Here is a 24,775-nt window from a genome sequence, read left to right on the forward strand (position 1 = left end):
TTAGTTGTAGAAGCATAGCATAAACAATTCTGTTATACAATATAATTAAACTTTACAATTCTAGTATAGTTGCAGATGGTTAATAAGTTATTACCCAGTAAATGCCAATTACAGTTAGAAAATAAAACGAAAAATAATTTCATAACTTCTATTGCTTTGAAATAAACAACAGTAAAATATAAAGGAAAAAGATTTGTCACAAACAAAAAGTTATATTGTTCCCGATGAAGTGTGGATAGCATAAAACTGATTATTTTTTGCTTGTATAAAGATTGTACCCAAAGAACGGCTCAGTACTAAACGGTATATGATACGATATAAGGTAAGATAGCTGATGGTAAGGTGCGGTTAATGGTTACTATGAGTTCGAGTATTCTGTAAATAGAGTGTAAAAATGGATTTCATTTTGGATTTAATAATCAAAATTGTCTCGTATTTTATTACGTCATATCGGGTTAGTTTCTTGGTTAATATTATACATATCAAGTGCATAATACGATAATAAACCGTGATATCTACAAAACGGAAATTGCATAGATGGTAAAACGTCCTTCGCCGTTCTTAGCGTAACAATTTCGCCATGTATTCGTACCAAATGCCGAAATTTCAGACAGCGTTGTCGTCAGTGCGACGTCACCACAAAGGCGAGGATGCACCGGAAGTAGCGGCTCAGATGCTTCTAGTAAACTGGAAAGTTTCATCGAAATGTCTCTGTATTTTGTTTTTCAAAAAAAACAACAATACGTTTACAAGCTGTAATTCAGTGTTTATATAAAAATATATTTTATATTTCCGAAAACGCGTCTTCTTCATATTGGATGCCAACGGTACATCCGGCGATCTTCAACATTGCCACCAGATTAAAGGTCGTGATAAACGACAAAATAGCGGTGGTCTTGGTGGTAACCTGTCCTATTTGTTCCAAAGTTAGTGCACCTGGTTACTTTTTGCCACGAAAAAACCCATGGTTATCATGACGCAAAAACATTTATTTAGAAATGTACTACAATACATATTTTTGATAACCAACCTATATTTAAAATGTTAAGGTTACTTAGTTGAATTTTAATAGTTTGTTAAGTATGAAAATGACAGTTCCTTATTCGATTTGAATAAGAAATAAGGAACGAGTGCCTTATTATTTTTTTTCAATCCGAATAAGGAAATATGTTGTCATTAAATGAAACATGGTAGAGATGTACTGCAATTAATGTTTTTGATACCCAACCTAAATTAACAATGATTGTCATTGATTAATTGGTCTCTTTAGTTCTTTTAATAGTTTGTTAAATATGAAAATGCCAGTTCCTTATTCGATTTGAATATTTTTTATCATTAAATAAAACATAGTAGAGATGTACTGCAATTAATGTATTTGATACCCAACCTAAATTTACAACGATTTTCATTGATTTATTGGTCTCTTTGGTTCATTTTAATAGTTTGTTTAGTATGAAAAAGCCAGTTATTTATTCGATTTTAATAAGGAATAAGAAACCATTTCCTTATTCCTTTTTCGCATCGAATAAGGAACTGTGTTATTATTAAATAATACTAGGTAGAAACATATTGCATTAAATATTTTCAACTTCGAACCTACATAAACCATGATTTCCATCGACAATTTAAATTATATGGTTAATTTCAATTTATGTTTGAGTAAGGCAATACCATTTCCTTATGTTCGTCTTCATAATACTTGTTTTCAGCGTGTTTCGTCACATAGAATATAAAAAGAAATCTGACAGAATACGTCCATATAACATATTCAAGCCTAAATAACCCACACACCTTCTAAAATATAACCTTTCCGAAAGTTATCGTCCGAAATACAGGCTTCAAAATAAGGAACTAACTTAACGCTCAATTCCTTATTCAGAGGCCATAATTTCGAATACTTTTATTCGGATCATTTTAGAATAGCACAGCTTTATATTCGTTATTATTGGCGATTTTTTGTGTAGGATTTGTTAATTATATATTTGGTACAGTTCTTTAAGTCTTATCTGACCCTGACCTTTGGTCAAGACTATATAATAGCTGAAAACTAAGCATGCTTTATATATCTTGTTCCGTTTTCATAAGAAAACTGTTACGAAGGAATATGTTTAAGAATGCAAAATGATTTCAACACGTGTCCATAAAAGAAAGACTGCACCTGAAGCAGCGGTCCAAATGCCTCTAGAAGACTGAAAAGTTTCATCGAAATGCCTCAATATTTTATTTTATAATTGAAACGAAAAAGCGCGCATCCTTGCTGTAAAAGTGTGTTTTCTTCTGATATATTTTAAGTGCGAATGCGCGTTCAATGATGTCACAATAAAGCGATACTGAACCGGAAGCAATGGCCACGGTGCCTCTATTAGACTGGAAAGTTTTATACAAATTCCTCTGTATTTCTGTGTTGCTGTTGTTGTTTTTTCGGCGTTAGCTGTATACGCCAGCTTTTCACCTTACCTGACCTTTGTAACTGTCCAATAAAATTCAAATAAAATTTCCCGCGGCTAGTTCAGAATGAATACACTTCAGTTATCCCATAGGCTGATTTGAGCATACCATCAGAACATTGGAAACATGTCCGCGTCTTTGTAACACTGTTTTACTGCGTGTTCAGCATGAAACAATTTTATCTCTAATGAAACAATTTTACACTCAATTTCGACATCAATACAGTTTGTGCGTCCACCTTTTATTTTCAGAGGCAACAGCGTTTTTACTTAAAGGCTATGTTCTCATTTTAGTACTGACTTTCATATTCCTATCAACATGTTAACATGTAAAAGTATAAAGAGCAGTGGAAGCGCGGCCTCACTTTAATGCATTGCATTTCAACCCGCGAGGTATCAGGCTTTATTTACAGGTCATCGCTGCGTCTTCGAAGACGCTTATGTGCTGACCTGAGTTGGTGGCCAGTTCGTTATATAATATAGACGCTATCCGTGAACTAGGTGAACTGAGATTTTCTTTAGACCATAAAAGATGTTAAGTGAAGATATTCAGCGATAAAATTATGGTATGTCAATAATAGATTCTTTATGTGTTTTCAACAATACCATGATAAATAATATTTTTAATTAATTTAACAAGAATTATTCCACCATATTGCCAAATGTATTAAGCATGAGCGCGATGATTCTTGACTCTGTTAATAATCGAATCAAATAGCAATGCCCGACAAACCACTAAAACAGGTTTGTTCGAAGAACGCGCGTATAAATATTTAAAATATGTACGGATACTTAGCGTGTGGCCGGTTGACTCATATGTTTAAATTTCACTTCCATTATTCTTTTGGTTTCTGTTTTGTTTCTATAGGTATATGACCAGCAATATGTAATTATGTAAAATAAGCCGCGAAAACTCAGTGTAACATCCCGTACTGCGTGTGATGCAGCTAAGAACTGCACAGAAAAAGACATTCGCTATCCTTGATCTCATTTTTTGAACTCTTTACCTTTCACAAACTCAAACCACAATCAATGCCGTATATCTTTTTTTTAAAGATATATATTGTTTCAATTAAAAACCAAAACTTACACAGCTGTAATTGGGTGGTTTTATTTCAATAGATTTTCTATCTCCGAAAGCGCATTTGCTCGATCTAGAATGCCTACGTTAAATACGAATAAGGAACTAGGTTATGATTAAATGAAACATTGTAGAGATGTACTGCAATTAATGTTTTTGATACCAAATCTAAATTTACAATGATTTTCATTTATTAATTGGTCTCTTTGGTTCATTTTAATATCGTATTTAGTATGAAAACGCCAGTTCCTGATTCGATGATTTGAATACAATCCGAATAAGGAACTAGGCTATCATTAAATGAAACTTAATAGAGATGTGCTGCAATAAATGTTTTTTATAACCAACCTTCATTAACAATGCTATCATTGATTTATTGGTCTCTTTGGTTCATTTTAATAGTTTGTTAAGTATGAAAATGCCAGTTCCTTATTCGATCTGAATAAGGAATAAGGAATCAGTTCCTTATTCCTTTTTCAATCCGAATAAGGAACTAATTTATCAATAAATGAAACATAGTAGATATGTACTGCAATTAATGATTTTGATACCCAACCTGAATTTACAATTATTTTTATTGATTTATTGGTCTCTTTGGTTCATTTTAATAGTTTGTTTAGTATGAAAATGCCAGTTCCTTATTCGACTTGAATAAGGAATAAGGAACTGGTTCCTTTTTCCTTATTTAGCCTCAAATAAGCAACTTGATTATAAATAAAAACAGTTTATGTTTTTAACATGTTTAAATGTACAAGATTGATTTTTTGTATCACATACATGTACAATAATAATATATGCTTTAGGTTTTGTTGATGTAAAGTTAGTATTCGAATTAGAAAATATCGGTTCGCTTTAAACAAGAAATCCTATGCAAGCACGACGAAGAAAATTGAATATGTAACGTAATACATAAAGTAAATGTATTCCAGTTATTTTGTTTTGATTTACTTCAGTAATGTTTGCATTTTCGTTCTTTAAAATCCTATAACAAATATGTTACGCGTGAATAAGGAATAAGGAACAGTTCCTTATTCCTTATTAGAATAAGAAATAAGGAACTAGGAAAAAGGAACCAACTTATCACCCATAATGAATTGAATGATTTGTCAAACGTGTATTTGACAAAGTTCATGTGTTACACTAATTAAAGTATATCAACATTATTAGTTTGACGGACGTACTTAGCGCCGACTATGTGATCCTACTCGCCTCTATATATTTATATATACATCCAGTGATTGTGATTTTATTATTGCACAATTTTATTATCATTTTGTCAAGGACAGGCATATTTTGCGTACTTGTGTTTTTATAGTACATAATTGGTATAAATATGGATGTGTTAAGTTCGAATAGAAGTGTATCTATGTATCTAAATGTCTTGACACATCTCGATTTACAAGCGATTTTGATAATCTCACAGAATAAATCGAAGATTTTTTTTTCCAAACGAGCAAGACGGTACGAGTAAGAATTCGTGTCATTAATGTTTAAAACTGAAAAGCTCGAAAATACTTATCAACTAGAGCCATACGTTCAGATATTAATTTATGCCGTTAATGATAAACACAGGTGAGTAATTATTGCTAAAGCTAAGCACAGTCGAATGTAAATCCAACACTGTTTATAGTTCAACAGTGTTGGCAATGTGGAGAAATCCTTTGGTAAATACATTGCATAACAAACAACACATACTAGTTTAGTAAGAGGTTTTTTTTATTAAACAAAAAAGACGAAATTGCAAATAGATAATGCATGAAATGTTAATAAAATATAACTACTTTGTAATTTAATGCAAGTTCAACGTTGCTTGATGAAGAAGTTGTACGAAGTCGTTCAGATTTATCATATACAACATATTGTTTTCTAATAAGCGTAAACTATCTACGTGATTTCGATATAGAGTTACAAGGTTAATGCCAAAAACCGTTTGGGTTCCATTTGCCAGCTGTTCAGTAATAAGCAATTTCGAACGCAAAAATAGTGGGTATGAGAGAAAAAACTTTGGCATTATCTTAGCACAGAGCATGGTTTATTTGTTACTAAATCAAAATATAACAAGAGCACCTATGCGGGTACCTACGCTCGGCATCGGGTGCAGTTTTTAATAAATGAAAGATTGTAAGAAGATTTGTTATATCTATTAGAGGTCACAGTGACCTTGACCTTTCACCTAGTGACCCAAAAATGGGTGTGGCGTGTAGAACTCATCAAGGTGCAGCTACATATGAAGTTTCAAAGTTGTAGGTGGAAGCACTTTGATTTTAGAGCCAATTTTAAGGTTTTAGAACGACGCGGACGGCGGACAAGCTGGCTACGACAATACCTCGGGTTTTCTTCGAAAACAGCCGAGCTTATAAATTAATTCTCATACAGAACTTAAACCAATCGTACACATAGTTTTGTACCCTAAGTTCAGCATTGTTTTGAAATTAGAATAAACCAATGTTAAGAACTTTGGAAATGCAAAAGCTTGTGTTGATGTAGTTCTCAAACACATGTATAAATACTTGCATGTTTTTTGACGATGCGAACAGCATCGTCCAAGGTTTTATAATAACCCTAAAAAATTTCACAATGGCGGCCTATGTAAAAGACCGAGCCAGTCCGATTGTGATAACTCGATTTTTCAGTTACTTCCCTTTTGCATACGCCACTGCGTAGGAGCATTGATAACATTCTCCTAGCAGAGTTATCATTCGTGTTACAACATTCAACAATGGCCGCCTTAATGAGAGTCTCGATTCAAAACTTTCTTACTGCATACATTGGCTTGTTTCGCTATTTAGAAGCTGTCATTTAGGATATATGAATTATTTATTCACTAAACCTCCGCTTATGAAAACAATAGTTGGAATTCGAAGGATATATACTCGATGTGAATGAAGGAATTTCTGGATCGTAACAGCTTGACACGGCAAAACTGGCATACTGATTACTGGTATTTTTAGTTATCAATATAAGTCACATTGTGCTTTATAAATTGTATTCGAGCATTTTGCGACTTATTGAATGACTATGATACCCGATATCAACATTTCATCGGGGATTTGCAGATCACCAAGCTGTCCTGAGATTCAACATTGATTTCAAACTCTTTACTGGTTAGTACTCTTTCTTAGTGTTAGTACGTTTTATTATTTTAAAGTTAAATGAACTGTGTCACAGTAAAAGAAACATTAAGCGATTGTGGCCAGTTTGGATCTAGATCAGCCTGCAGTCGCTTGAAAGCTGTTTGCTTAAAGGCGTTTTTCTGACAATAACAAATAATTTAATTGGATACTGATTTGACTGCGCTTTTCCTGTGACCTGGCACAAATAATAGAATTGTCATTAATCAAATTATTTATTTCGAACATTAATCAATTGTTTTTCTTGTCCCTCGGGATCAATGACTCCAGCACTTTCCTGTTGAGAATTGAATACTGCTGAAGGCGATGCTAGTGGGCGTGAGAGATGTTGCACCTTCCAGTATCGCTCGGTTGTTCATTGTCAGCTCGGGTACTACGTACATGTACCCCGGGTACTCTTAAGTATACTTACATGTATCCCGGGTACGGTAAATATACTAAAATGTACCCGGGAAATTTAACCCTAAATCAGTTGTTGTCGACTATTTTTTTGTAATAATTATATATACACATCAGGGCTTAACACTAACTTTTTTTCAACTAGCCCGTTCGTGCTAGTAAATGCAGAACCTACTAGCCCTGACCAATCTTTCATGTGCCCTGACTCAAGTATTATAAAAACCTTTATATTTATCATTCAACTTGTATTTTCTTGTGCTTGGAGATGCGCAATTATGATTAAATCATTCTTATTAGCTTGCCTTACTATATAATGCTATTGAATTCAATATTCATCTATTTAAGACAACTATTTGTATTCTTCACGCCATTTCTGGAGAAATTTTCTTGTTTTTTTATTTTCTCACACTTTCTCTTACTTTCCTCCTTCCGTTTTCTTTTTGTATCCGAGGAACCCCCATGCCCACCCGTAAAGCCAAACTTAAACAACGACATAAACGTTAAAACCTTTTTTACATAGATTGCCGGGTTACCGTCTTAAAAGAAATGGTAAGTGAATCTTAGCAAAATAAATAACGTGTTACGGTAGTTGTAACAATTGTACAGGGTTAACTCTCTACTAAAAGCCGGGATCGACCATTAATATTAGTTTTGCTAATTGAATTGCGTAAAAAATATTGTCAAAACACTTCTAATCTAAATAAAGTCTCTATCTTCCTCTAAATGGATTTATTAATCGTCTAAAGGATGGAATAACTTTTCCATAATGACAACAAATTAAAATTATTTAAAATTGATAAATAACTATTAATTTTATAGTTACTTTGTGTTAATGTCGAGTTTTATACCTTCATCATTCCGGATGATCCTGGGCGATCCCGGCTTTTAGTTTCAAACGTATTTTCATTGAGAAAACACGTCACTTCGAGGAAACCAATCAAAAACCGTGTCTTGCGGCATTCCGTTTAAAAATAGGTACTGACGTGTTTTACCAGGAAAACCGCCGGGGATTTTCTGAATGGTCGGCCTCTTTTTGATTGCAATCAGGGGGGTCCGAATCTATTTCGAGATACGATCCTTCGTTGTCTCCGAACTCACTCTGGGATTTAATTGTCATCTGATCGTACTGTATCAAGATTTTTGCATCTTTGAAAAGCTTATTTTAAACGCAGTTTATTGATATAGAACATATAATCCCGCCCAAAATACACACGACCGGTCGGGCATGTTGCTGGGACATTGGCTAGCCCGGACCAAGGTACAGCCAGTGAATGTCGTTCGGACGTGCCTTAGTGTTAAGCCCTGCACATTTATGTCAATTTTCTGTAGAATGGCCTCTATATTATCGGAACACATACTCAAAAAGCATGTTGATGCAGTGTTTTTTTAAGAGAAGTGTGTTTAAGATAATCGGTTGCGCGTTTTACGACATCGGATTTTGGGCGCGAATACAACTCGGGTACAGTCTAATATGGACCGAGTACAATTACGTTTATTTACCGTACCTGGGGTACATGTAAGTATACTTAGAGTACCCAGGGTACATGTAAGTATACTTAAGAGTACCCGGGGTACATGTAAGTAGTACCAGAGCCGACAATGACCAATCGAGCTCCATTATCCCTCATGAACCGACTCAAAAAACCGAGTCGGCAATATTTGACTTAATTTTTGGTTTAGTTGCTCTCGAGGGATCGAAAATTTCAGAATCTTCCTAAAATCCCTACGGGTTTGATCCCCAGAAGCGACATTGAAAACTAGCATACTTTGTTATCTAAAAGGCTGCTAAACCTAATATACAATGATAATGTGAATTTTCTCTCACATGATGTTCATCAGTTATATTATATAAAAACTTACAGCAGTAGTAAACAACTGGACAATAATTAAAGAATGCATCTTTCATTTGTCTTTGACACTTTGATTTTGACATGGCCTAGTTTTTAATATGTGACTGGACTTTACCAGCACTCTTGTAACAGAGCTAAAGTTTAAATGTACCATTGAAGATCACCTAAATCCAGATTTGCTATTATAGACGTGTGGAAAGTTTTAAGGGTGTGACAAGTAAGCAAAAATTGGTAATTACTTAGAGGCCACAACTGATCTATGACTGTATTAAAACAAGAAAAATCAGTGCCTGATTTAGATTTCGTTAGATAGTTCAATAAAACTAAATTCATAAGCCTGGTAACAGTTTAACGGTAATGCTACCAATGTGTCACACCAGGGCCTTGAATTTGAAATCTAGGACATGCATGGTAATTTCTTCATGAAATCAGGACACAAAATTGTATTTTAAGTCCTTAATTGACCTGGCTATAGTTCTCAGATTATTATAAGCTCAATCAGTATATTTATATCATTATTTATGCTTTGTGTATTGTAAACATATACACAATCATGCAGTTACATGATAGCAATAAATGATATCAAAGCTACCCATACTATAAAGGTCATTGACAAAGCCTATGGTCAAAATGTGAACACATTAAGTGTAATCGCCCTCTCGTGCCAGCAAAAACAACACGTTGACAGGTTGTCATTTTTGACAGTTCTACTTTCACTTTCATTTTGTGATATTAAACTATTAACAATTATGTGGCTGAGAAAAATATCGACATTGCTTTTTATGCCCCCGGTAGGGTAGCCTATATCAGTTCAACTGTCAGTCAGTCAGTCAGTCAGTGTGTCAGTCTGTCCGTCCGTCCGAAAACTTTAATGGCCATAACTTTTTTAATATTGAACATAGCAACTTGATATTTGGCATACATGTGCCTCTCATGGAGCTGCACATTTTCAGTTGTGATAGGTGAAGGTCATCCTTCAAGGTCAAATGTCAAATATAAAGCGTCTGTTTGTCTGTCCGAAAACTTTAACATTGGCCATAACTATTTCAATATTGGCGTGCATGCGTATCTCATAGAGCTGCACATATTGATTGGTGAAAGGTCAAGGTCATCCTTCAAGGTCAAGGTCTAAGGTCAAATTTTGCAATATTGAAGATAGCAACTCCATATTCGGCATGCATGTGTATGTCATGGAGCTGCACATTTTGAGTGGTGAAATGTCAAGGTCATCCTTCAAGGTCAAAGGTAAAATATATGGCCTCAAAGCTGCGCAGCAGGGGGCATTGTGTTTCACAAACACAGCTCTTGTTTAATATATTTTCTGCACATTTCTTCAAAAAACTTACATCAATACACGATTGTCTTCGTTAATTCAATCATTCCTGACAGACTTGTGTACATATTTCGCTTACATTTTGACGCGCGTAGGTAGGACCGCATTACCGCTTCCGAAATGTGTATTCATACTATTGCCTTCGAGGAACTTATCTGATGTTTGACGGAAAGGGCCGAAAATGTGCGAGTGTGGGTCAAGTTCCCCACAGGTACTACTTTCCCGTTCCCCCAATTGTTTTTCCGTACCTAAAATTTTTCGTACCCAATTTTTTTTTCGTACCCAATTTTTTTTTTATCCCCAATTTTTTGTTCGTGCCCAAATTTTTTTCGGTCCAAATTTTTTTGTACCCAAATATTTTTTCGTACCCAAATATTTTTTCGTACCCAAATTTGTTTTCATACCCAAATTTTTTTTAACAATTTTTTTTATTCGTACCAACATACACAATTGTGGTGATTGTGGTGATGTAGATAAACTTAACTTGATGCTTTTATATCCATCCTCTCAAAAGCATCGTCACACCAGTACTGTCAGTACTTTGATTTTTGAATATTACTGTAGCCTTTAAAGTTTGTACAGGATTATACATTTAAATTGGAAAAGATTAGTTACTGTGTGTTTGCCATGATTTTCTCAGTAAAAAAGTAAGATGCTTACATGGATTTTCTGGCATAATATTGATGTACGAAACCACAGGTGGTTAGCGTGTGGCTATGATATTAATTAGTGAAAACATCATTTTGAATGATAAATAATCATATTATAACGAAAAATTAACTTTTCTGAAAAAAAAAAATTCACTATCAAATATATATATAACAAGGTATGCAACTCAAAATCAGCCCAAAACTGGGTGCATCGCTTTGAACAGCCATATCTTCATCAATTGTGCAGCGATTTTCACGATCTTGGTCTTATTCAACGCAGAAATAAATTTCCTTTCTGGAAATGTATATGTCTTGCAATATTTTTACAAATGCTTGTTCAACTTTTAAGAAATAATACGATACACAACTCGCATGACCCAGTTGACAGTGATAATGCAGTCTTTAAGACTGAAACGGGTTGGAATCATTGCGACCACAACGCTCGTGTTTTTTGCGTAAAATGTCGCAATGCAGCTTTCGTTGTGGTGGCAATTTCAAAAAATGCAAACGGTGAGTACGATTTTTGTTTACCTTTTCCAAAGACATACAGACCTTAATTTAAAAATCGGGGAATGCTATTCGATACGAATATTAATATTGTTTACTATTCTGGCAAAATTCTTGAACAAAATCTGATATCCTATACTCAAGGAATTAACTAGGTTTGTTCATGTGATGTTGACAATGAACAAGTCGCATATTTATACGATATTATTTTATTTTTGTACAGAAAATCCTATTTTTTTTAATTTTTTTTTATAGCTATGCTCGGCTACAAAAAAATATCGTAACCTCTGCTGAAAAGAAGGCATTGTACCCGATGTTTTGAAAATGTTGTGGTCGCAAGCACATGTTGTGGTCGCAATATATTGTTCTGGTGCTGAGGTGAAGTAACTTATATAAGAACAAACGTAAGGGACGTAATGTAACATAAGATCAAAGGTTGGTTATGTTTTATTTAAAAAACTGAAACAATACAATTTTGTTGTCGAAACCTCGCGTTACGACCACTCATAGTAAACATTATTTTTATTTTTTATTTTGTTATTGCAGATGGGAATGTTCAAGGGAAGACGATAGAAAGGATTTTTCCTATCAAGTATCAAACGGATTTCTTACATTATAAAAGTCCATGGAAAAAAACACATCTTTAAATCGGTCGTTAAATACCAGAACGCTTGTTAAAAAGGCTGGTGGAAAACGATAATGTCCAAATAGCTAATATTTTCTCCTGCATTGAAACGTAGAAGAATAGTATCACCAATCCCCAAAATAAGTGATATTATTTCAAAACCCATAAGGCATACAAACAATTAATATGTTGTCAAATCTTAAAAAGAATTAGCATTTAATTCATTTGAACGATCAAATATTTTATTAATAAATGATGCCAGTGAAGAAAACAAAATATATATATATATGGTGCCCAAATTCTTTGAAAGCGTAGCGGACATTTAAGAATCATCCTTTGAAACAAATGCTGTTAAGGATAGATCTTATAATGACGGCATAAAATAAACTCGCAACTCGCTTTGTCTTCTCTGCGGTAAAAAATAGCACAGTTTTTAACATTAAACGACAACAACGCGTCGTACACTTGAACAAAAAGCCCCATAAGTGTTTGGTACGCAACAAACAATTCGCTTGCAGGCGAGACATTAATGAACATATACAAGTGTGAAAATTGTTGCAAGGAGTATGCGTACAAACGAAGTATTGAACGACACGTGGCTGTGTGTGGCAGACAAAAACCAGAAGTCATATGTGAAAAGTGCAACAAGAAATTCCGGCCCTTATGCACTTAACCATATGAGAGTGAAACACACCAATCACAAATTCGTTTGTGAGCTCTGTGGCAAATATTTTGAATGGCGATCGATTCAGGGAAAGCATATGAAAACTGTCCACAAAGGAGACATGGATTTGCAAGTCAAAATCGTCAAAACGTCAGTTTCGTAAATGTTTTTCTGGCGGCAGAACAGTCACAAAATATAGGATTTAACAGTTCAAACAAACCACAATTGTCTTACAAGGACCATGCAACTTTAAATACTTTTAACAAAGGAACTATGTTAAATCGTTTAAATAATGTTGATTTGTTTGTGTGCGATTGCATTTAAAAAGCCATACATTTCTTACACGATTAGATTATGGGCAATTTCAAAAAGTAAATTCCAATCGAGTAAAAGTTATCCAACATGATTAAGCATTTGCTAAATTTTAGACACAAATGTCAGCGTGCATGTAAAACTGTGTAAAAAAAGTCAAGCTATAGTTTTATTTTATTCCATTTGCAATATATACGAACACATTAAACTGTTTTAAATCTCAAACCATAATCATGTTTTTTTCTTAGACATGTAAATAAAATATTACTAACCTTTGATCTTATGTTACATTACTGCCTTTACGTTTGTTCTTATTTTTAGTTACTTCACATCAGCACCACAACAATATTTTGCGACCGCAACATGTGCTCGCAACCACAACATTTTAAAATTAACGGAATCAACGCCTTCTTTTCAGCAGCGGTTACGATATGTCTTGAAGCCGAGCATAGTTATTAAAATAAACGACTAAAAAATGGATTTACTGTAAAAAAATATAATAATATCGTAAAAATAAGTGACTTGTTTATTATCAACATCACATGAACCAACCTTTGTAAAGTCCTTGAGGTTAGGACATCGGATTTTTCTCTAGAATTTTGCCAGAATAGTAAACAATATTAATAATCGTATTAATTCCACCCCGTGTTCTTATCGCAATCAATGCAAAATACACTTATCTTTTATGTTTCAGAAAATGTGGAGCAGTTGAAACGTGTGTGCCGTCGCCTGCACACATATAATCAGGGGAGGTGATTCTGACTGTGTGGTAGATGCATGTTAATTTCCATTGCCATTGAATAACGCATTAAAATAGTGCAAAGGATAAAGCATACATGGGTTGTATTCTTAAAATAATATCATGGTTCTTTTTTAGGAAAGACAAACGATGATAAAGCGAAGAGAAATATGCGTTATTTATAAGTGTGTGCAAGAGTTGGTTAAGCGGCGGAATGATACGGAACTATTATCTCCCAGGATTCAGTGAATTTTCCCGTGCTTGCTACGTAGCAGACGCATTGTCAGTTTAAGTGTGTTTTATCTAAAATTTTGATTGAATGTGCGCTGAAAAAGATTCAAAGCTCCAGTTGTTAATAACGAGTGCACAACTTTCAAGTTCTTGAATGGCAGTTCTTTTTCAACAGAAGAAGATGTAGGTTTCTGGATGAACGAGAATAAACTGAAAATGAACGCATCAAAAACGGAATTCATCATGTTCGGTAGTAGACCCCAATTAAATAAATGTCAATCTAAAGAAATAGATATTGCTGGTGACACTGTTAAAGCAGAAAAATGCATACGGTATTTGGGTGCATATTTAGACGAAACACTAAACACATGAAAATTAAGTGCCGTACAGCCATGTACAACTACCTTAAAATCAAAAACATAAGGAAATACCCAACAAAAGAAGCAACAGAAATACTCGTTTTGTCTTTGGTAATATCCCATCTAGATTATTGTAATCTCATCTTGTATGGAACAGCTCAATGCGAAATAAACAAAATGCAACGTATCCAAAACATGTGTGCCAAATTGGTACTCGGCCGACAGAAATATGACAGTTCAAAAGATGCCTTGTATGAACTACACTGGCTACCAGTAAAGGCTAGGATAACATTTAAATTACTGAACTTCATGTATAATTGTTCTGTTGGTAACGCGCCAAAATACCTTACAGAACTTTTAAAAGAAAAAGTACCAGCACGTAACCTACGATCTACCGTCTCGTATGACGGATGTTATGATGTGAAACGCACAAAGAGAAAAACTTTCATTGACAGGAGTTTCGGAGTTGTTGGTCCGAAACTGTGGAATGACCTTCCATCAAGCATCCGGACTTCCGCATCAATAAACATTTTCAAAAGGAATCTGAAAACATTTCTCTTCAGAGACTTTTACAACCTTACAACCTATTTTAATTTGAATACCTGTGATTTAAAAAAAAATCGAGACTCAGTTGTACGGCCTTATTTGTCACTAGGACTCATAGGACCAAGCAATTAAAGAATTTTGCGGGCTTCTTTGCTCGAAAAGGATATTTATTTTACAAGTGACTGGTAACCAAGAATCATTAGGGCTTCTTTGCTCAATGATTGAATTACATCAACCAGCTGTGTTTTAGTCATGCTTAGGCCTTCTAGTTGTGTCTTATAGTCACACTGTAATTTTAACATTCAAGTTGTGTCTTGTAGTCACACTTGGTCAGTCTATTTGTGACTTGTAGTCACGATAGTTCAAATAAAGTTAAAACCCAAAAGAAGTGTCCTTAAGTATGACAGGTGACCGGTAGCTGTGGGATCCGACAGACAGAGTGCAGAAATATCCTTTTACGTATCCTTTTAGTTAATGAAAAACAGTGTCTTTATGTTGCCAAATATTTGCTTATATTATCATTTTAATTATTGTCTTAACTCTAGTTATATCAATTTATTACATAATATTTTACTTTTACTGTGTTTTAATAGTGTAGCCGGTATTGTTTTATTGCTTAAGTTGCTTACAGCATTCTTATTTATATCACACATTTTAAGATCATTAATCATTTAATTAATGCTGCATAATATTATCAACACCTCTTATTTTTTATCAATTTTATGTACATATATATGTTTTGTACAACGCCATTGAATATAATTATATAAATAGGCGTTTCATCAAATTAGCAAGTTTCAAGTTTCAAGATTAAAAGCTCGTGCATCATGTGGCGACATAATCCTTTAAGGTAGGACTTATTAACCGCATTGTGTTGAGATATTATACCATGTGAATTCATACTGTTTTAACTTTATTGCTTCAAAATATGGACAATTATCTATCAGTATCATGCCTATGTTACAGTATGTAGCTATAGTTACTATGTGAATACTGTTTCTTGCCTCAAAGGCTCAAACAATATAAATTGTGAATTTTCCATGCGAAAATATTTTAGACAAAGTTGCTACAAATGTTTAAAAAATCTTAATAATTATGTAGATCTTAAGATTCATTTTCAGACAGAATGTTGGTGTTGATAAGTCGTTTAGAAAATGTATTTAACAAGGCTGAATTAGATAAAAAAAAAATGTCAAAGCATGTCGAAATAACGGACATGTCGAAATTAGGCTTCTTTGCTCTATCAAAATATTAACACAAGTCAGTAGTGTTTGCTATCAACTGTTATATGCTTGTTGAGTGGTGGGTAGTTTTCATTAACTTGTTAGATCTACATCAAAAATATTTTATAAATTTATGACTATAAATCATTGATATCATTTGGGAACATTTTTTCAAATGATTTCATGCGATCTCTATAACCATGACTCAAAAAGAACCCACGACTTAACAAGTAGACCTACCTTTCATACTGTACAGAAGAATAAAAAAATCCATTTTGCTAGGTAGTATTCTTATAATAGGTCAGTTACTAGGGAAATATCATACATAAGTAAATAATATTTTAATTTGTTGTAATTATGTAAACTTTCACATTCAATGTTTCACTGCTGTTGAAACTGTGTCATTCAGGGCAGAAAATCAAGTTAACCCATTAGCTTAGTTAGCCCATTAGCTATTCACAAATGAATTTTTATTATTTTAATAGTTGAAACTTATATTGTTTAATTAATTTGAATGTATGATTAACTTCCGGTGAGCGTATGGACGACTCGTAAAATGGATTGGACTCAGTTTTTCTGTTTTGTCGCCACCCTATTGGCAATTCTTAGCTCCTGTACAACTCTTTCAACACCAGTTTACATAGACAACAGCTATTCAGGCTCTTCATGCTTCTTCAGACATGTGAACAACCAGTCAGAGGCTGTCAACTATATGACAGTGTCCAGAGACGGCTTGGTACACTATCATTACTCCCCACCAAACGTGGCAAACTACATACCCTATTATACATTTCGATTTTGATGCTTGCAACCTCTTCGGATGTTGAGCTGAATCTGGGTCCACGTCATCCAAAGTATCCCTGTAAGATCTGTGAAAAAGCTGTAACTTGGAAGCAACGCGGTGTGGCCTGTGATGACTGTCAACAGTGGTACAACACCCACTGTATGCGATTGTCTACCCACACATATGAGGTACTCAGCAATTATAGCAATCTATCATGGCACTGTGACAACTGTGGTATGCCTAACTTTGCTTCCAGTCTTTTTGATTCTTTCATAACTCCATCAGAAAACTCTTTTAGCGAATTATCGTCTTCAGGTGCTTCATCCGTCCTCCGCCCAGGCCCTCCTATATCTTGCTCGTCGCTTGTTGCGTCCCTCAAAAAGAAAACAGTTACTCCATCATTCCGCAGTCTGAAGATATTGAATGTTAACTTCCAGAGCGTGAAGAACAAAAAAGAAGAAATTCGGCACATCATTGACTCTGCAATAATCATGGGAACAGAAACCTGGCTGAATCCTTCAATACATAGCTCAGAAATATTCCCTAAAACATTATTCGTAGAGACAGGGACAGGGTCCTCAATCTATCAAATCTGCGGCCTGAAAAGTATACTTTTTTCCCCTTTTGGGGGGAAAAATTCCCCCTGATATAATTTTTTTATATTTTATTTATTTTTTTAAGATTTTTTTTTTAAAGATGTGTCTCATGATTATTATATCTCAATTCTATTTCAATTCAATCTTGTCAAACATACTTAATTATGAAAAAATGAAAAAAAGAAATGAATATAGTGCAAACATGTACAAATGTAATAATGTGAGAGTAAGTAAAATAATCCCCCAAAAAGGGAAACCCCTCGAAAATTTCCCCCTCATGAGCGACCCGCTTTCCCTAAAATTGATCTGAGGGATGACGGATATGGTGGCATCCTACTGGCTATCAAGAATGACTTAATTTATGAAGAAATTCCAACGACATAAGATACAGAATCCATATTTGCTAAAATCACCCTATATAAGAACAAAACAATTATCATTGGCACTATTAACAGACCACCCACCAGTAGCCAAAAATTCTGTGAAGACATTTGTAGTGAGCTTGAAAATATATAGAACAGATACAAAAATGCAGTATTGTGGATCGGTGGCGACCTGAATCTCCCAGATATCAAATGGGCCACAAATTCCGTTGAAGGAAATCAGAACACTACCGGAATTAATAATTTATTCCTCGACATAGCAAAATCCTGTGATCTACAACAAATGGTCACACAACCAACTAGAAAGGAGATAACCCTTGATCTTTTCTTCACAAACAGACCCTCATTGATCACAATCTGCACAACTATCCCAGGAATTGGAGACCACGACATAGTGCTCATTGTGTTGAGTGTATCTGCCAAACGAGCCAAACCAGTTAGCCGCCGCATCCACTTATGGAAAAGGGCCGATATAACATCCATTGTCACACACTAGAGGAAGTTGACTCAGCTAAATATCTTGGAATAAACATCCATAAATCCCTGAGCTGGAACCATCACATAAATGAAGTCACCAAAAAGGCGAATAAAACCCGCTCAATTTTGCAACGTAACCTTCATCATTTCCAACAAAAGACTAAGGCGCTCTGCTACACCACCCTGGTAAGGCCACTAAGTACGCAGTGATCATATGGGACCCGTTCACGGACGCCAATATCCGAAAACTGGAGATGGTTTAGCGTAGGTCAGCAAGAATGGTCTACAATGACTATAGAAGAACCACCAGTGTAACATCAATGCTACACCAGCTCCAGTGGCCGTCCATCCAAGCACGCCGGGCCCAGATGAAGGTAGTAATGATGTACCGCATTGTCCACAATCTAGTGGATGTCCCGACCACATACACATACCTCATACCCATAAGTTTTGCACGAGGCCATGGGACTTGCTATATGGTCCTCTTTGCTAGGACCAAGAGCTACCAGAAATCTTTCTTCCCAGGTACCATCCGGATTTGGAATAGACTCCCCCAAACCATTGTAAGCTGCTCAACAGTGAACAGCTTCAAGGAGGAAGCCCAGTCCATCTCCCTCAAGTAACTGATAGTATGGGCGTTTTAACCTGCACTGTAAAATAGTATTTTTTTAAAATATTCTCTTGTTTCGTTGAGCATTTTTTAACTCACTGTAAAAACTTTCTCACACCGCCATGCGCCTGTACGAGGATACGCCAGATGGTGTCCGTACAAGAAGGAAGAAGAAGAAGAAAAGGAAATTGATACTTTAGTTTATGAAAAAAATGAATAAAACCATTTTTAAACATGTTTGTATGGAGGTTTAAATTTCCATTTACTGATATCTTGTGGATTTATAATGCACTTGCACACATAAATAGATTTCCATAAATAGACTGTTTTAATAAGTTTTATTTTTAGTTGAAAGCTGATGTACATAATTTTATTTTAATTCACAAAATGATACATGTAGCATATTTCTAAAAGATAAATTTAAATCAATCCTAATCATTTTGCAACTCTGTGAATTGCATTTACTTTATTTTTTAAGGATAAGTCAGCTAGCAAATCAAAGTAGAGCACACTAGTTGTTTAAATGATAAATGCAAGTCATTCTTGATATTTAAAGTTTTATGGTAAAAACAAATACAAATATGCATAATAAAGTATTTTTGTGATTCAATATTTTACCAAAGGGCAGTTTCATGAGGCAAAATCAATTAGTTGTGCAATGTTTTGTCAAGATGGAGGGAAAAAGAGCTGTCTGTTATGCAAATAAACTATGCTCAGTTGTTTTTAACTGTGTTTTTGATAATTGAGCATATAATTTAAATGGTTTATATGATTGTCATATCATACATAAAGAATTATTATAAAAGAGCTCATTATAAATGAGAAAGCACAAAAATAAAAAAGCTCTAGCGAATTGGAAACTTGACCAGGTACTTGGACAGAATAAATGAAGCATCGATCTGTATCCTATTTGATGTTTTGATGTGATTTGAATGGAAAGTCAATACTCATAAATTATACTGTCTTGATCCTTAAACTTCATTCATTCTGTTTGATGGCTAAGAAACACTTGTTACTGCATTGGATGTTATAGGCATCTTATCTCAACTGACTGACTCACACAATATAATTAAATAGGAATTACAAATCAAAATATGAAAGAAACACAAATAAACGTATGTTAGAGTCAGTGGTTATTTCTACTTCAGATGCCGGAATAAGGAGCAGGGTTAGAGATAGAGCCTTGCCGTAGAAATGGTGGACGCCCCCGCCTTCTGACCGCCAGGCAATTACCTGGCTGGTGCTGGTGGTTTTGGGTGTCATCTATTTCACCTCACTAGTGCCGGCCCTACACAACACAAGGAAACCTAAGATAAAGTTTGACGTGATGAAACATCAGCACGTAATCGAAAATCAGCACTGTAATATATGCCAAGTCAATGTGTAAGTTGTTATTAGTTTGTTTTTGTTTTATCTTCTACACATGTAAACTTGTAGACAATAATGATTAGGGCATCATAATAGTAACTCCCATATTAATATAGTGTTATGGTAACATCTGTTTTGGAAAACATCTTAATGAATTGACATAAATGAAATGCCACTTTTAAATGGGTATATTTCAATTCTTTTAAAAGCATCCTTTGCATTAAAAGTACTTACTCAAAGTAAAGTGTCAATATCAAGTGCACATGCCATTAGCACAATGATGTTGTAGCCAAACCTACTATTATTGTAAATATGGGTTTCTGAGTAACATTCCAGTTGATTTCTATGTGATTATTTTAAAGATTTATTTTACATTTATATTCAATTCAACACATTTTTCAATTGTTGTTGAATGTTTACTTCAAAACAGTTTTTTCGTGTGTAATGCTGATTGGATGATTCCTTATAATAAAAATTCATATGTTGCATCAATAACCTTTTTTATTAGCTATAGAAGGTTTTTAAAAAATGAAAAAGCAAGAAATGTTTAAATGGGAAAATGAATTAAGAAATATTACATTCATTTGAAAAATAACAGCTGACTCTACAACATAGGATAGAATTCAGAATAAAGCAGCTGTCTGAACATTTATAATAATAAATTAAAAGTAAAATTCATCTATGGAAATCACTACGATTGCTTGCCACTTTTAAATACCATGTTGAATTGTTTGTAATTTGTAAATATATTCTTTACGTAAAAGACAAAATGATTCCATTTACAGATCTCACAAGAAACGCTTTCATATTAAACAGCCTGTTGATACAATTTTGACTATTCTTAATGAATAGAATGAAATTGCTTGTGTACAAAGTGTTTTCATAACTGTTTGAGAAATAAAAAACTGATTTTTGTTTTTGGAAAGGCTGCTAGTTACAACTTTATGCACTCTATAAATGGGATATACTCTTGAGTTTGTATATATATAAGCATGCTTTTTTTTACTGTTATAAAACTATGTCTTATTATTTGTTAGCCAAATATCACATGTATCAAATTTGTATGTTTACTAGGAATGTTAAGTACAAGAATACATTCATTTCATTTCTGGGACAGTGATAGTATTTATTTATATTTCAGCAAGGCCCATTCTAAGCACTGTCGCGTATGTAACAAATGTGTTTGGAGGTTCGACTATCACTGCCATTTTGTGAATAATTGCATAGGAGGCAGAAACTACAGGTAAATAGTTACCTCTCTAACAAATTGTGTATGTCTTGGTACAAAATTACCATCAAGCTTTGACCAGAATAAACATGTATAGTATTAGCTGTATAACAGTACATCTCAATATGTCTTCTCATGATTATTTTTGCATAATGGACGTGTACCTATCTTGAAATTGGGGATCATATTGAATGTATATGTTCATAATTAAAATGGAAATATATAGCAGACTTATTCTGCAACCTATGTACCCTTTGAAATAACACGAGTGTTATTGGGACCACCATCTTGGTTTTGTTTTTCATGTCCATATGACATCATAAGTTTTCATACAAGGATTCTAAAAACTGACAGATAAGCTTACTAGAAGTGTTACCTGTTTTTCCAGATGGTATATGGCAACTCTAGGAACAGCTTTTGTGGCATTATGCTTAATCAGTGGCCTTGCTGTCGCTGAGTTTACCTTTTTCTTCACCGATCACACCAACAGACACATTTTGCAGCCCTATCGAGGTACTACTTTTATTACTTTTCAGATTTGTGAACCTTTTTTATTTTATACTTCTTGGTACTTCTTGTTTGTATTTGTTTCTCAATATTTCCACTTTCTCTATATCATAAATATTAACCAAATATCCCTTCAAATGTATTTTTCACATTTTTCACAAATTCATTCGTTTCTTCCAGGGATTGAAAATATTGTGGTTCATTTTATAGCAAGAGGTGCTTGTTGACCACTTTTTAAATTGCCTAGTGTTTGATAAGAATTCAAGTATGCGAAAATTGATGATTTAATAGAGAAAAAATAAATTATCAATTTATATCTAAAATAAAACAACACATTTTACATTTTAGCCGCGTTCTGTGAAAACTTGGCTAAATTCATGTTGTGTAAAGTGTCTTCCCAGATCATTATCTCACGCTTTTATGAAATTTTGTGTTTAAACCAAGACTCTTCCTAACAAAAATCCAGTATCGGCGAACACTTTACACACGTTCATTAAGCTAAGTTTTCCCAGAATTTACGGGTCACTTGATCACGACATTCCAGTGAAAATGCGTCACACACAAGCCTACATCCCTCTGGTATGTCGATTGCAGATCTGAACATACTGCAAACATACAAGGATGCGAACTTCAAAATCTTCTACCAACGCGTACCATACGAAGCGTGGTTGACCGTGCTGGCGTTCACCTTGACACTGGGCACCTCAGTAGCCGTTGCTGTCCTAGCACTCATCTGTGTTCACATTTATCTCAGTAAGTTAACAATAACTTATTTCTGATACTCCTCAAATTGGGATTCCAGTTAGGAATTAAAAGCTCTTAAATCTTTTAATTGTGAGACTTCAATAATACAATTTGATAAATAGATTGATCAAACCAGTTCATTTTTTAAACAAACTTTCGGATCTTAAATTCTTTTAGACTAAATATATTGCTAAAACATTTCTGTTTTTCTGTGATTTAAAACCACTGTAAATTTCAGATTTGTCTATTTACATTATTTCACAAGATTAACAACATAGATTAGATGTTTATTTTTCAATGGGATAAGTTGTTGGTACTTTTTGTTTGAACCAAGTTTTTTTTCATATGGTTGTTGTCATATTGATAAAAACAAATACTTTACTATCTGTGTAAAATCTATTCTATTCAAACTACTACTACTACTACCACCACCACCACCACCACTACTACTACTACTACTTCTACTACGTCTACTACTACTACGACTACTACTAGTACTTCTACTACTATAAAATTATTATTTTTCCTTTATAAAGAATTCTGGCTCTTTCACCATTGAGCTCGTCACTGGTCTACCCTGGGTCAGCACAGTACACACAACACGCTCTGACAAGAACTCAGCCAAGAACAACAACAACGAATGCAAACTGGTAAGCAAGCACATGGTGCGTTTTTAAAGACATGTCAGTCTAACTAGTCCTAGCTGTATGATGTCCAAACACTTGTTAAATTAAATTTGATTTTCGGTACAGTCCAATCTGACTTTGGGGTCACCTGAGTTAAGATGTCACCTCGAGTGAACAGTCAGTGTTGAAGTAAACAGTATCATGAATATAAAGACTGTTTATTGAAACATATTATATTTTGTGCAAAGGAATTATAATGGATATTTGTTTGTAATTCAGGAAATGGTCAAGGAGACCTGTTCCAGCGGCGCCCAATCTGACAACAGCTCAATGTGCAGTTAGGGGATTGTGTCCTTGGCGCGAAGCACTACCAGACTGTAGACAACAATCTTTAGACATGCCAAACAAACACCTTCACTTTTAGTCCATGTTTAATTTTACAATATTTTGGTTATTTTGGGCAAAAAGAATTTTCATTTTGAGCTAAAAAAAGTCAAGCTTTTTTGTGTTTTTTCACAATATTTTTTTTTTATTTTTTTTTATAGAAAACAATATGATTCTGTCATTTTTCTAAATTAATTTATATGTGTAGGTGTTTCAAGGTCTCAAGCTGTGCATATGATTTTTCTTTTAAAATATAAAATTAAAGGTGCACACCACATTCAAATTTGTCAAAAATAGAGCAAGAAATAATGTTTGGGAAAAAAGCACAAATGTAAAACCTAAAAACATTTTTTTTGAAACTATTGAAGGATTTAGATTTTCTAGTTTATCATATAAAAAGAGAGGGGTGTCGTATATATTTGTGGACTTTTTGTAATGACGAGAGTAATTTTTAGCTGTTCGCTTGCGAACAACAACGGTAAATACCACGTTTTACAAGCAAGCTTTGCTTATGACCCAAAACCTGATAACTGCCGCATCCGCGCAGAGAAAGAGTTAGCCATTTATGTCAGAGGTTTCATTTCTTCCACTCTATTCATTCACAAATTGAGGCATAATGTGATATCATGTTAAATGGAATATGTTTGAATGGAGCGTATATAGAAAACACCATTAAACATTTTTTTAATTATATGTGTCCCAGAAAAGAATGTTTATGAATGATAAGAAAAGTCCACTTTTTGCTAAATCTTAATCATGTGGTATTTTGCGCACCACAGGTCATTCGAAATCTGAGGCTATTAATAGATAATGTAAAAATAAAAGTACTGCTGATCAACAAGGGATATGGAGAGTCCAATACACTATCACGTGTCTGTTGTGCAACCTCGTTGATAGGGCTCACTAGTACAGTGGGGTTAAATCTTATATTTCTGTAAAATGTCCTTTTGTTCATAACAGTAGCAGATTTC

General features: G+C 34.1%; 1 long non-coding RNA gene across 1 annotated transcript; it reads left to right on the forward strand.

Moving 5' to 3' along the window:
• Nucleotides 1-22,446: 22,446 nt before the first annotated feature.
• LOC127841474 (uncharacterized) lies at nt 22,447-23,809 on the forward strand. The gene is made up of 3 exons (XR_008031000.1): nt 22,447-22,803; nt 23,331-23,444; nt 23,700-23,809. It is a non-coding gene; the product is annotated as an uncharacterized LOC127841474 (long non-coding RNA).
• The last annotated feature ends 966 nt before the right edge of the window (nt 23,810-24,775 follow it).

This window comes from Dreissena polymorpha, chromosome 1 (genome assembly GCF_020536995.1).
Source record: "Dreissena polymorpha isolate Duluth1 chromosome 1, UMN_Dpol_1.0, whole genome shotgun sequence".
Taxonomy (NCBI): Eukaryota; Metazoa; Mollusca; class Bivalvia; order Myida; family Dreissenidae; genus Dreissena; species Dreissena polymorpha.